Below are 12,580 nucleotides of genomic sequence, written 5' to 3' on the forward strand. Positions count from 1 at the left end.
GAATCTTTCTTTTTTGCCCCCACAAGTGTAGAAGAGCTTAAACAGTTAATGGTTAATATTAAGAATAAGAGTTCATCAGGTTGGGATGGGCTTTCTCTTAAAATATTTTCTGCTTTACCTCTTGTTGCTTTGCAAGTCTTGACCGAATCAATTAACTTTTTATTTATGTCTGGAGTTTTCCCAGAGTGCTTAAAAAGAGCAATGATTGTTCCTCTTTACAAGGGTGGCGATCGCGACTGTCCTTCTAACTTTAGACCTATAGCGTTATTGCCTACCTTAGCCAAGATACTGGAACGGCTCGTTAAGGTGAGGATGCTTTCATTTTTAAATAGGTTTGGCCTATTGAGTCTTTAGCAGTTTGGCTTTCATGAGTCTGTGAGCACAAATGATACTATCTTTAGCTTTCTAGAGCACCTGTACAACCGACTGAATGTTGGTGAAGTTGCAGCAGCGGTATTCTGTGACTTGTCAAAGGCATTTGACTGCATGAGTCACAGAGTGCTGCTGATGAAACTGGAGCTCTATGGTTTCAGAGGAACTGCCCTTGAGTGGTTTCGTTCCTACTTATCAAATCGTGTCCCGGCTGTCAAATTTAATGGTGGTATCTCTAAGGAACTTAATATAAATGAATGATCTGCCACAACTGCAGGTAACTGGCAAATTTACATTGTTTGCCGACGATACCACCATCCTCTGGCACGACTCTGATGTTTCTTAAATGGAGGCCAATATACATGCAGATTTGTTAAAAATAAAAGACTGGTGTGATGCAAATTTTTTGACATTTAATGTTTCCAAAACAGATATCCTTAATTTTAAATGTAATACAAATGATATATGTTTAAATAATGAAGCCATCACCATGCCACCGTTCAGTAAGTTTTTGGGTCTTTCCATAGACAAGTTCCTTAAATTTGAAGACCATATTGTGAATGTATGTAGAAAAGTCTCATCAGGCTGCTACGCCCTAAGGGTTATTGCCACCAGTCTTAATTTCTCCATGGCCAGATCTGCATACTTTCGATTATCGAGTCGCACCTTCGATATGGAATTTGCTTTTGGGGTTCATGTTCAAATTCACTTTTTAGTTCAGTGTTTGTACTCCAGAAAAGGGCCATTAGATATCTATGTGGGGCCAAGCCTCGTGACTCATGTCGCCCGCTTTTTGTAAGTCATAATATTTTAACTCTGTGTTGTATCTTTATTTTGGAAACAGTTTGCTTAGTTTTTAGAAAATATAAACAGGAACTATTTGTTGAGGCTACCCATTCCTCATTTTGAACTTGTCCATAGCTCTATCATATATGGAGGTAGAAAGCTGTTTAATAAACTTCCACTAGAAATAAGACAACTTAAGACTGAAAAAAGCCTACGTACAAGGCCGAAAATATTTCTTGCTAGTAAAGCGTACTATGTTTTTAATGATTAGCATTTAAGTATTTTTCAACGTTTTAAATAATTTTATTTTATTTTAAATTATGTTCTTGTTTTTATTCCTTTAATGTACAGTCTATTGGCTTTGTCTACAACTTCTATGTTTATATTGACAATAAAGCATTTTTGAGTTTGAGTTTGATGAAGATTTAATCCTCGTAAAGTTAAGGTGTAAATATAATAGATTAACTTTTAATATTTTTAAAACTAATATTAAGTCCTTTTGAAATATGCAATTTTTTTGGTCTGACAATTGATAAGCAATTAAAATTTGAAACTCATATCTCCTCTTTAATAGGGAAGCTATCATCCAACTGTTATGCCATTAGAGTAACACATTCTCTGGGACTTGATGTGGCTAAAACTGCCTACCATGCTCTTATTGAGTCTCATCTGAGATGGTATTGTGTTTTGGGGTATGTGCTCTCAGTATTTGTTCAGCTCTCTATTTATTTTGCAAAAAAGAGCCATACACTACATGTGTTACAGACCCTCTGCTCCACATTTTTAATCTGATCCTTAACACAGATATTTTTCCCAATATCTGGAAGCAAGCCAAAGTTTGCCCTATCTTTAAAAAGGGCGATGCAGAAACAATATAGAATTGCCGCCCTATATCCATTCTGTGCAATTTCTCAAAGTTATTCGAGTTGGCTCTTTATACATTAATTTTTCCCAAGGTTAAGTCCATGCTGGCCAACGATCAACATGGCTTTGTTTCTGGCCGCTCATGTACTACAAATCCAGCATTCTTCTCTCAGTTTGTGTGTGAAGCACTTAATGATAGAGGTCAAATCGGTGTTATCTACACAGACTTTCAAAAGGCTTGACCAGATTGACCACTTCATCCTATTAAATAAGCTTGAACGCCAGTTTGGATTCTCCGATCGCTTGATAAAGCTCCTTAACTCCTATTTAGTTGACCGCTCTCAGTTTGTAGTGGTCGAAGGCTTTAGATCTGCTTGTTTTTCACCCACCTCTGGAGTTCCTCAGGGCTCTAACTTGGGCCCCCTTCTCTTTAACGTTTTCGCTAATGACTTGATCTCCACCCTCAATTGCTCTTGGTTAGCATATGCTGATGACCTAAAGCTTTTCCATAGGATTGACTCTATATCAGATTGTGGTCAACTGCAAGAGAACATCAATACTGTACAACATTGGTGCACTTTGAACCGGCTTAACCTTAATGTTTCCCTGTGTAATGTGGCCAGCTACTTTCGAATCAAAAGTCCAGTTGTCTTTAATTACTCAGTTAATGGAGAGTCTCTGGCAAGGTCTACCTGTTTTAAGGATCTCGGAGTCACCTTTGACCAGAAATTTTCTTTTATCCCTCACATCGAAGATACTGTTTCTAGAGCTACTCGCATGCTGGGTTTTATTATTAGAAATTGCAAACTTTTTTCGAACACTGCCACTGCCAAAACTCTCTACTATGTATTTGTTAGATCCAGGCTGGACTACAGCTCCCTCACTTGGTCTCCCATTTACAATCAGCACATTCACCTATTAGAATCAGTCCAACGGCGATTCATTAAATGTTTGGCATTTAAGGATGATGGAGTCTATCCTCCAAGGGGTTTTGACCATAACCTGCTGCTCTCTAGATATACTGAACGGTCACTTGCGAAGAGGAGAGAAATGCATTCGGTGAAATTCTTGTTTAATTTACTTAACCATAAAATTGACTGCCCATCCCTTTTGCAAAGGATTTGCTTTCATATACCACGCCCAGGATATAGACAGTGTTCAGCTTTTAACTTGGACACAGCCAGGTCCAACATTCTGTACCAGAGTCCTATTCACTTTATGTGTCAAAACTTTAACACTATTGCTGATTCTTGTGACATTCACCATGACAATTTGGCACTTATTTTGAGTCATCTGCATATGGTGGGGGAGGCTAGGTTATTTAATTTTTAGTTTGAATACATTTATTTACTCATTTTTTTTCTGCTCTTTTGATTTAAATTAATTCTTGATTCTTATCCTAATTTAGTGTTGATTTTTTATTATTTATTTTCTCAAACTCACTACTTTTTTTTATTATATAGCAATTCTTTTATAGTTTAGTTGCATGAATCTAATACAGTTCATGCATTCGTACTTGTACATTTATACATTTAATTGATTTTCCTGTAACTGGGTATATGTAACCTGTTGGAAATAAAGCTTATTATTATTATTATTATTATTATTATTATTATTATTATTATGTGTGTAGCTGCCTTTCATAGCCACTGTATTATTTTTGCTGGCCATTATTTGTAAAACACTGTCCTGACATTGCCATGCCTTTTTGTTTTAGAGACTGTTTGTTGTCTTATCCACAAAAAATATCGCCATAAGCTTGGCCCCCTCCTCCTCGGGTTACAATCTCCGAACAACCTTCTCTTTACCTCTGTCTATCCCAAAAAGTGAGCAAATGAGAGAAGTCCTCTCTTAGAACATTGAAAGGCTAGAAGTAGCATGCCGTGGAACTATGGGCAGGTTTGTTTGCTTGCAACATCTCTAATGCAATGATGCCAAATGCTTCTAGATAAATCGTAATAATCACTTTATAATATCATAAAAATTTTTAGTTGTTTCCGAAGGCTCAAACCAATACTACTGCTCCCTATATTTTTTTTTTATAAAATATCACGCATTTTTTAAAAATAATTTTGATAAGATACTCTATATCGAAGTCAATATATATGTACGTTAAATAAATGAAAATAAAGTACGAAGAAACGAGAAAACGGTAATGGCATCGCAACGCCGCTCGATCGCATTGTTGATGCTACGGATACGAGCACTCTCTACCAGTGACGTCGTCAACAAATATTTACCTGCTAAATTTTAATTAATTATTATAGAGTTTGAGTATAAGTAATATTACCATTTATGAGCTATTTATGTGTTTTTTTAACGGACTTCGTTAGAGGAAGGTCCTAATAAAAGGCAGCATTTTTGTCAAAGCATTTTTATGGAAATTAATTATTTTATTAATATAATATTATAGATTTCTTATTAAATCATGTTTTAAGACAAAAATTTTTAACATTTCGCAAAATTTTATTGGTATTGTTATATACTCAGTTTTACATCACTTATTTTATATCACATAATATATACTTCTATGGTGCTGACTTTTTCAAAGGGACTGTATTGCTTCAGCGGTAAGAGTTAAAACTACAAGGATGTTCAAATTGTGAAGGAGTTGCAGGTTTTTTTATAGGTTATAAGATTTTTATTATGAGTATTTAGCCTGTACAATGGTTTTGAGACATTTAACAGTGACCTATATAATACCTAATACCAATTATTATATCATATTAATTTATACTAAAAAACAAGGATTACCTAAGAATAAAGACTATGTACAATAGATTAGATTAGATAGTTTATTAGTAGTAATATACAAACAAGTACTTTTACAAGTCAAATAAAATATGTAGTATGTTGGGCTTTCTCGAAAATCATGTTATTATTTCTTAAGTATTTTCATAATGACTTGAGACATCTAATTCAATTTCTTTGGCGCAAATTTGTTTGTTGCAATCTTCGAATTTTAATTTTTTGTTCTTTTTTTTCCATAATTTGGTGACAAGTGATTTAGCTTTTGAAACGGTGGAATCATCAGTGCTTAGGTCCTCAGGATATCATTTTGATTTTACCCTAGAATAAAATACATGAAAATATAGTATTACCAAAATTAAAAAGAAAAAATTAAAAAAATTAATTATGATTATTCAATTGATCAATAAAATGTATTTTATTATAACGAATCTTGGTAATATCATACATTTGATTAATTGCATTTAATTAAACAAATATAACACAATAAAATACTATATCACTTTTAAATAAGATATATAGAATAGGATGATACATGGCATAAAACTAGTAGTCTATTTTGAGTGTATTTTTACCTTTTCCTTTGCAGAGTCAGGGAATGTGTAGCAGTTAAACAAAAACGGCTTGGATGAGAAATAGTAATTGTTGACCTAGACCCCACGGTAACTATTGATCTCAGATGCAGTTATTGTTGATGATGAATGATCAGATCTGTAATTATACAAAATTTGGTGTATCAAGAATATTAATCTATTTTAATTATCCATACTTGTCTATATTAGCTTCACTGTTTGTACTATATACCATTTGGAAGTTAAAGAATTTTTTGCACTCTTCAGGAAAACTACCCCTGCAGCTTTAAAGGGTAAATCACTTGGTAAATTAACTGAATTATAGGCTGCTGTGTTTTTAACCAGTGCATCAGAAATCCTAGTAAAAAAATAGTTTTACACACATACCTAATTTAATAAGTATTAGGTATAAATAAAGCTAATATGAGTAACGCTAATACATGACTAATAACAATATGTTCTTTTTAATTGTGTTGATTTCCATTAATGAAATCCATTGCTCCCTTTGGGCATATATTAGGATTAGGCAATCTATAATAAGTATTTGATATTTAATCAAAAAGCAAAAAAAATTACAGTAATAAATTAATATGTGGTGCCAATTACTATATATATTATTGTAAGTTGCAATATGGTAAAACAAAAAAAAAAATTATCGACCAAATTTTAAGGAAAGACAAAATTAACTTTATACATAGATATCAATATCTAAATAAATTTCAAAATTCTTTAGGCAATAAAAAATTAGTAATTTCATCTACTTAATGTCTATATTAAAAAAACATAACTATATATAGATATGTATTATGTACATGGGTATTATGCCTTCTTTCTCTCAAAACAACAAAAAAAAACATAAAATCCTGTAATAAAACCAGGGACAAAATTCTAGTTTTATATTTTTTATAGCCTATTGATAGATGAATATGTTAAAAAAAATATTTAGATTTAAAAATATAAATATTTTGGTATTTTACGCACACTTTCGCATTCAAGTTTTTATTAGGTTTATATTTATAAGATCCCCTATTCTACGTTTATGATTATGGTAACCCTATGATGTGATGTTATGAAAGATCGGCTTTAATCACCTTTTTATCATAATGCGGCACAAACGACACAAGTTTTTGCCATCCTAGCAAATTAAAAAAACACTAAAATGTGGCCTTTTTCCTTTTTAAACCAAAAATAAAAGAAAATACACGAATCCCGAAAATAAACAAAAAGCCGTTTGACAGATGACACTACGCGTATGGCTCAGGCGCTTAAGCTCCGGTGTTGTCGCTTCAAATTTTTTAGAAGCAGTTTTAGGGATCAGAATGTTAATAATTTTGTTTTTTTTTGCTTAAGGATATTATATTTATTCTTAAAATAGGTTAATTGTGGTATTTATACTTTTTATTTTAAATCTTGCTATAAAATACAACACAAATAATTTAAATTAACGTTATAATGGTTGTTAAAATTAGCTAAAAATTTCCTCCGTTGGAAATTTGCGTCGACTTGACAACAGAGAATCGGCAAATATTTTTGTAAACAAAACACCCCTCTTGGCCCTGTGCACATGTTGGACTCAAATAAAGTTGTTTTTTACTAATTCTAGCCTTTCAATGTTCTAAGAGTCCTCTATTGTGTACGGGGGCAGAAGGCTTTTTAATCATCTACCCCTTCATATAAGGCTAATAACTTGTGAAAAACGTTTAAGGAAAAATATAAAGAAACTTTTACTTGCTAAAGCATTTTATTCTCTAGACGAGTTTTTAAATACAACTTTTTGACAGTGAAGCGTTTTGCGTAGCGTGATGTGACTTCTTACTACTTTTTCTTTTTTTTCTTTTTTTACTTTTTATTGTGTTGCGTGTGTTCTATACAGGGTGTCTCAAGACGAATAGACGCGATCGATATCTTGGAAACTAATTTTTCAGAAATTTTGAAAAGTTGGCAACATGGCACAAACGATTGGGGCCACACAATTAAAATATTTTGACAGTTCTGACGTTTCCGATTATACCGGAAGTAGGTCTCAACTTCGTTATTTTAAATGGAATACCCTGTATATTTTTAAATTTTTGGATTCAACGTAAAATTCTGTGTATATTTTGTGTATAATGTCCTATACCTAAATGTAACCGTTTTTGACATATTTTTAATTTCATGTGAAAAATTATGTTTATAAGCCCTAACATAATTACCGATTACTCCCTTTTAGTAGCCTTTATTTATTGGTTAGTTTTGGTTTTATTTTCTTTAAGGACCACTTTAAAAGACTATTTTAATATTTGGCTAAAAAAAGATACAAGGGGGTCAAAAACTAGCATTAAACATTAAAATGAAAAAATCATTAAAAGTCAATTATTTTAAGTGAAAACCTCCTATTTTTATTATTTTTCCATAAAGATAATTAAAAATAAGGTTAACTTTGTATAAGGTTATCTAGTCCAAAAATTGATAGCTTCCGAAATATTGCCAGTTTAAATTTGGCCTAATATTAAAAGCCGCATAGTAACACGGCTCCAGGATTGTTGATTAGTTGGCCACAACGGTTGTCATAGTAACCGCTAGAAGCGGCAATACGGCAATGGATTATAACAGAAATGTCAGTATTGCTTGTGCGATTGAGCGGCGTTGCAAGTCCATTGCCGTTTTCTCTAATATACTTTATTTACATTTATTTAACGTTGTATATTGACTTCGATATAGAGTATCTTATCATATTTTATTTAAAAAAATGCTTGATATTTTATTAAAGGGAAGCAGTAGTATTGTTTTGTGCCGTCGGAAACAACTGAAAATGTTTATGATATTATAAAGTGATTTTTGCCTTTTCTATATAAGCATTTGGTATCATTGCATCAGAGATGTTGCAAGCAAACAAACCTGCCCATAGTTCCACGACATGCTACTTCTAGCCTTTCAATGTTCTAAGTGTATCTCGATATGCAAAAAGTTATTGGGTTAAGTCTGGACTTCGTGCGGACGAAGAATTTCGACTTCCACGTCTTACGCAATAAGTAATAATACATAACAATAACTGACAGAACTAATAATAAGAATGCAATAAAAGGTAATAGATAACGTTACTAATTATTTGTTTTTCATTTTTCACAACCACTCAAGTGACTGACAAGAACATAAGCCCTAACAATGACAATGACATTTATAATAATTCATCTTGTCAGGTACCGCTTACTTACAAAACATTTTAGCCTGAAGTAGAAGAATTAAGTTTTATTGTGAGCACATTGAAAACTTTAAATGTAAATATCTTGAAAAGAGTAAATCGTAGGGAGATTTTTGAAATTTACTTTTTTTTAACCAAAACTGTTTGCATAATGCATATTTCAAATAAGAAATTAAATTTTGCCAACTCTAAAAGTTGAAATTTTAAGAAATATATAAATATTGCTGGTGGCGTCCTCTATGACATTGTCCAAACTTTGTTAAAAACGAAGAATAAATGCTAAATTTATGGCTAAAATTCAAAAAAATTACATTAAGTTTATCACCCTGGATCTTGGTTGGCTTTGACTTTCGGACTAGAAAAATTTAATTTAACCTCTTTTTTTTCAAAAGGAATCTGCTCTTAATATATTTAATATTATTTATGGAGCATTCTTATATTCGAGGGTTAAAATCAGGTTAAAATATAAATAAGTATGAACAAAAAAATATGGCGTTTAGATTTTGCAGATACAAAGAACTGTATTATGTCCTCAGGACAATGGTAATGGCATGGTGCATGGGAATGATTTTTTTGGAAATCGAAAAACATGTTACGTTTGTGAAAGAGACAGGTGTTGCCGTTAAAAGCATAGCACCTTCAACGCTATGAGTGGATGTGTCCTCCACATTTTGTCAAATAGCAATGGGAATCAAGTGATACTTTATTGGAAAGCGCTTATAATCCTCTATACATACCGGCTTGGTTTTTGAACCCATAAGTTTCGAGAAAACGAGGTATAAAAATATACATTTCTAACATGAAGTCCTGTAACGTGAAAATGGTTCAAGTTAAAGCAAAACGACTTTTAGATTTCTACCTTAGAATAAAAAAAACCTTAGAAAAATAAAAACCTATCCGAAGTCGCACATTTTAACTGATGGTTAACTCAGCTAACAGTGTGATACTTGAGCTAAGAATTATACATAGTATTATTGGATAAGCATAATAATTATTTCAAGATAGGAATGTAAAGGCCGTTTTGCTTTAACTTGAACCGTTTTAACGTTATACGCTTCAAAACCTTAAAAATGTCAGTTTTTAAACGTAATTTTTTTAAAAACTTCGGTTTTCAAAAACTAAGCAGCGATGCATATTAAATTAAAAGCCCTTTCGTGGACGATTCTCAATCGATGCTTGGGGTTGGATGTCTTTGAATGGTCCTGGAGTAATTTGGCAAATAGAGGACAATCTTACAGGAGAGCAGTATAGGACCATTCTCGAAAATATGTTGCTGCCGGCCGTTGACGTCATCTATCCAAAATATAGTTGAAATAATTCACCAATTCATACCTCACGTGTTGTCAGGGAATGGGCTTTTTTCATAGCCATTTCACAGCCTTTATTTATAGCCAAAAAAATATATAATAAATTAAAATAAGGAAAATAACGCTTCCGGTCAAATCCCACTCTTTAATGCTCACAAATTTAATTTTTTATTACAAACCATTTGTAATTACTCGGAGGACAGTAGTTAGTAAGAGGAAAAAATGTTCATTATAATTGACATAAAAAATAATAGCATTATTTTGTAAGTTGCATTATTAAATCGTGAAAACTCTGTCTAAAAACATTTAGCGATATTTTTGACGTTAAAATTCGCCTACCTCTATCTGTAAGTAAACAAGTTCATAACCATGTTTACTTACAGAAATACGAGATGACGAAGAAATTTACCAAGTGTAAGCCAACTTTGTAGAGTAATCCAGTGAGGATGAAGATTAAGATACTTATTTTTAATATTTTTCTATCTAGTTTTTATCAATAAATAATAATAAAAAAAGAAAAGTAATAAAAAAAAAAAGATTTTTTTTTCTAATTGTCAGATTAACAATGTTTCTCAATATAATTGTCAGATTATCGTTTAGGACGACCAGGACATCAAGTTGAACCGTCTGTATAAAAATCTGATGCGCTAAGGTATTTCAAGGTCGCTTTTTTTACATCTTCAAAAATCATTCATGACTTTAGGCCCCGTTAAAATCGTCAGACATTTGAATATGACACTTTTTTGAATTCACTTAACGCCCCCTCTGAATATCTATTTTTCTGGATGCAGACTCGAGTTTGGTCCAATCACCTAAGGGTGACAAATTGTAGTCCATTATGACAAAGAAAATGTAACAAATTGTAATAGCCATGTAAGAAGTGATAGTAGTTTAGGGGGGGAAAAGATGTGCCAGTGAAACAAAATCCGAAAGTGCTCAGAAAGAAAATAAATTTGATAGTGTAGTTTTAGTAAGACCAAAAAGAAATGTAAGAGCACCCTCTCGTTTCAACCAGTAATAGTGTCCTAACCTACGACTAAGCCATTTTAAATGCGTGTTTAATGTAAAAAAAATTGTTTTATATTTTAAATGTAATTGTGACAGATCATGTAGGTTCTAGACAAAATGTATTTTGGTGATAAGTAGAAATTGACTAGCACTGACAAATAAATATGGCTCTTATATAATATAAGAATAGGGTAAATGAGTAACAAAAAAAAACTATTTTTGTTTCTGCAGGTGAACACAATCTCAGTACTGATGTCTACTAAGATATTGTTAACATTGCATTACATAATGAATTTAAATATTCTTGTAGTAACTTGAAGGGCGTGTGTCTTAGGGGGGGTTATATTTGAGTCGATGCACCAAATTACATAATTTGGTGAATGCGCTAGAAAAAACGGCAGCCCGCCACAAGGCGAAAATATTAAATCTGACACATGGTCGACGCCGCTCGAGCAAGAGGGACTGTGCACGCACATGCCGCGGGATCGAGTGTCGTCCATTTGTTAAGTTGACACATATTGATGATGGCATTGATGTCTATTGAGAAATCGATAATCATCGGTGTCATCTTCAACATTTATTAATAAAATGTTGTTGCAACATAGAAGTATTTTGTAGTCTGCATTGCAACTGCTCAGGTAATATTACTCTCCCAGGACGAATAAATACCTAGATATTGTTCCAATAAAAAAGGTTGTTTCATTTGGCTCTGCCGGACACACCATAGTGTACATTAAAATACAGTATCTATTTAAGCTTTGGCCAAAGACAGTCGATATTAGGTATGTGGTTTAAGAAATAATAAAAATGGTTTCAATGCATTTTTAATTTGATTCTTATTTCTGAATCAGAAGAGTTATGTCATATATTTTGTGCACATATTTGTTTGGGAATTTTTTTATAATAAACCTGATTGAAACCTGGTACAAAAGTCTTGTTCTATTTAAAATACGTTCTTAAATTCCTTTTCAGTTTTTAAGAACAGTTAAATAGTGAGTTAATGTTTCTCAATTCTGTGTGCTCCAAACAATTAAAATGTATTGTAATTTTAATTGAGTGGCGCCTAACTTATTTTTGATTTATGGCAATGTGGTATTGATCAACCTACGACCAAAGGCCTACCAATATAGAACTGGCGTTCGCTGTGTAGCAATATTTATTTACTTATAAAATCTTAAAAAAAAAACGCTACAATAAGCATAAAAAGAAATCAATAACCCGCTAGTCTGTACCTACCCTTTGGCCAAAGTCAGTAACCTACTGCACAGTATATTGTACAAAATGTACTAAATCGTAACATTGCTTACACATTCCTTTTAACTGGTTTGACCTGGTAACCCACTGTGCAGATTCAAGGACAGTAACTGACTAAGGTCCAATCAATAACGTCATGAAGAGGCAAGAAACCCTGATAAAGCTCTAATTCATGATTGCAAATGGGAACAGCTCCTGAGATGGCTCAGGATGGTCTTGGGATGACCCTTAAAACTAAGATCTCACTTAAGACTTGGTTTAGAACCCGGCATAAGATCTGGTTTATGACCCGGCATAAGACCCTAAAATTAACAGGTGAAACCTCAAAAATGGCGACCTTAAAAACCATAAGAAAACGTTTAACAAAGAATAGGAATCAATCTTACCTCAAGATGTCGGAGAGTCTTTTATAAAGTGTATTAAAGTAATCTTTCACATAACATTACACATTCCCAATTATAGTAAAAAAATTATATATATAAAAGTGG

At 32.5% G+C, this 12,580-nt stretch overlaps 1 protein-coding gene across 4 annotated transcripts in view; it reads left to right on the plus strand.

The window, feature by feature from the left end:
* Positions 1 to 12,580, plus strand: part of LOC126738233 (WD repeat-containing protein 13-like) — a 129,497-nt gene that overhangs the window by 5,863 nt on the left and 111,054 nt on the right. The window contains exon 1 of one of the 4 annotated variants that reach the window (XM_050443469.1): positions 5,414 to 5,432. The exons of the other annotated variants lie outside the window; for them this stretch is intronic. The gene's annotated coding sequence lies outside the window, so the exon portion shown is untranslated. Of the gene's footprint in view, positions 1 to 5,413; positions 5,433 to 12,580 lie in introns of those variants that run through there. 4 annotated transcript variants of the gene reach the window in all.

The sequence above is a fragment of the Anthonomus grandis genome, chromosome 7 (genome assembly GCF_022605725.1).
Source record: "Anthonomus grandis grandis chromosome 7, icAntGran1.3, whole genome shotgun sequence".
Taxonomy (NCBI): domain Eukaryota; kingdom Metazoa; phylum Arthropoda; class Insecta; order Coleoptera; family Curculionidae; genus Anthonomus; species Anthonomus grandis.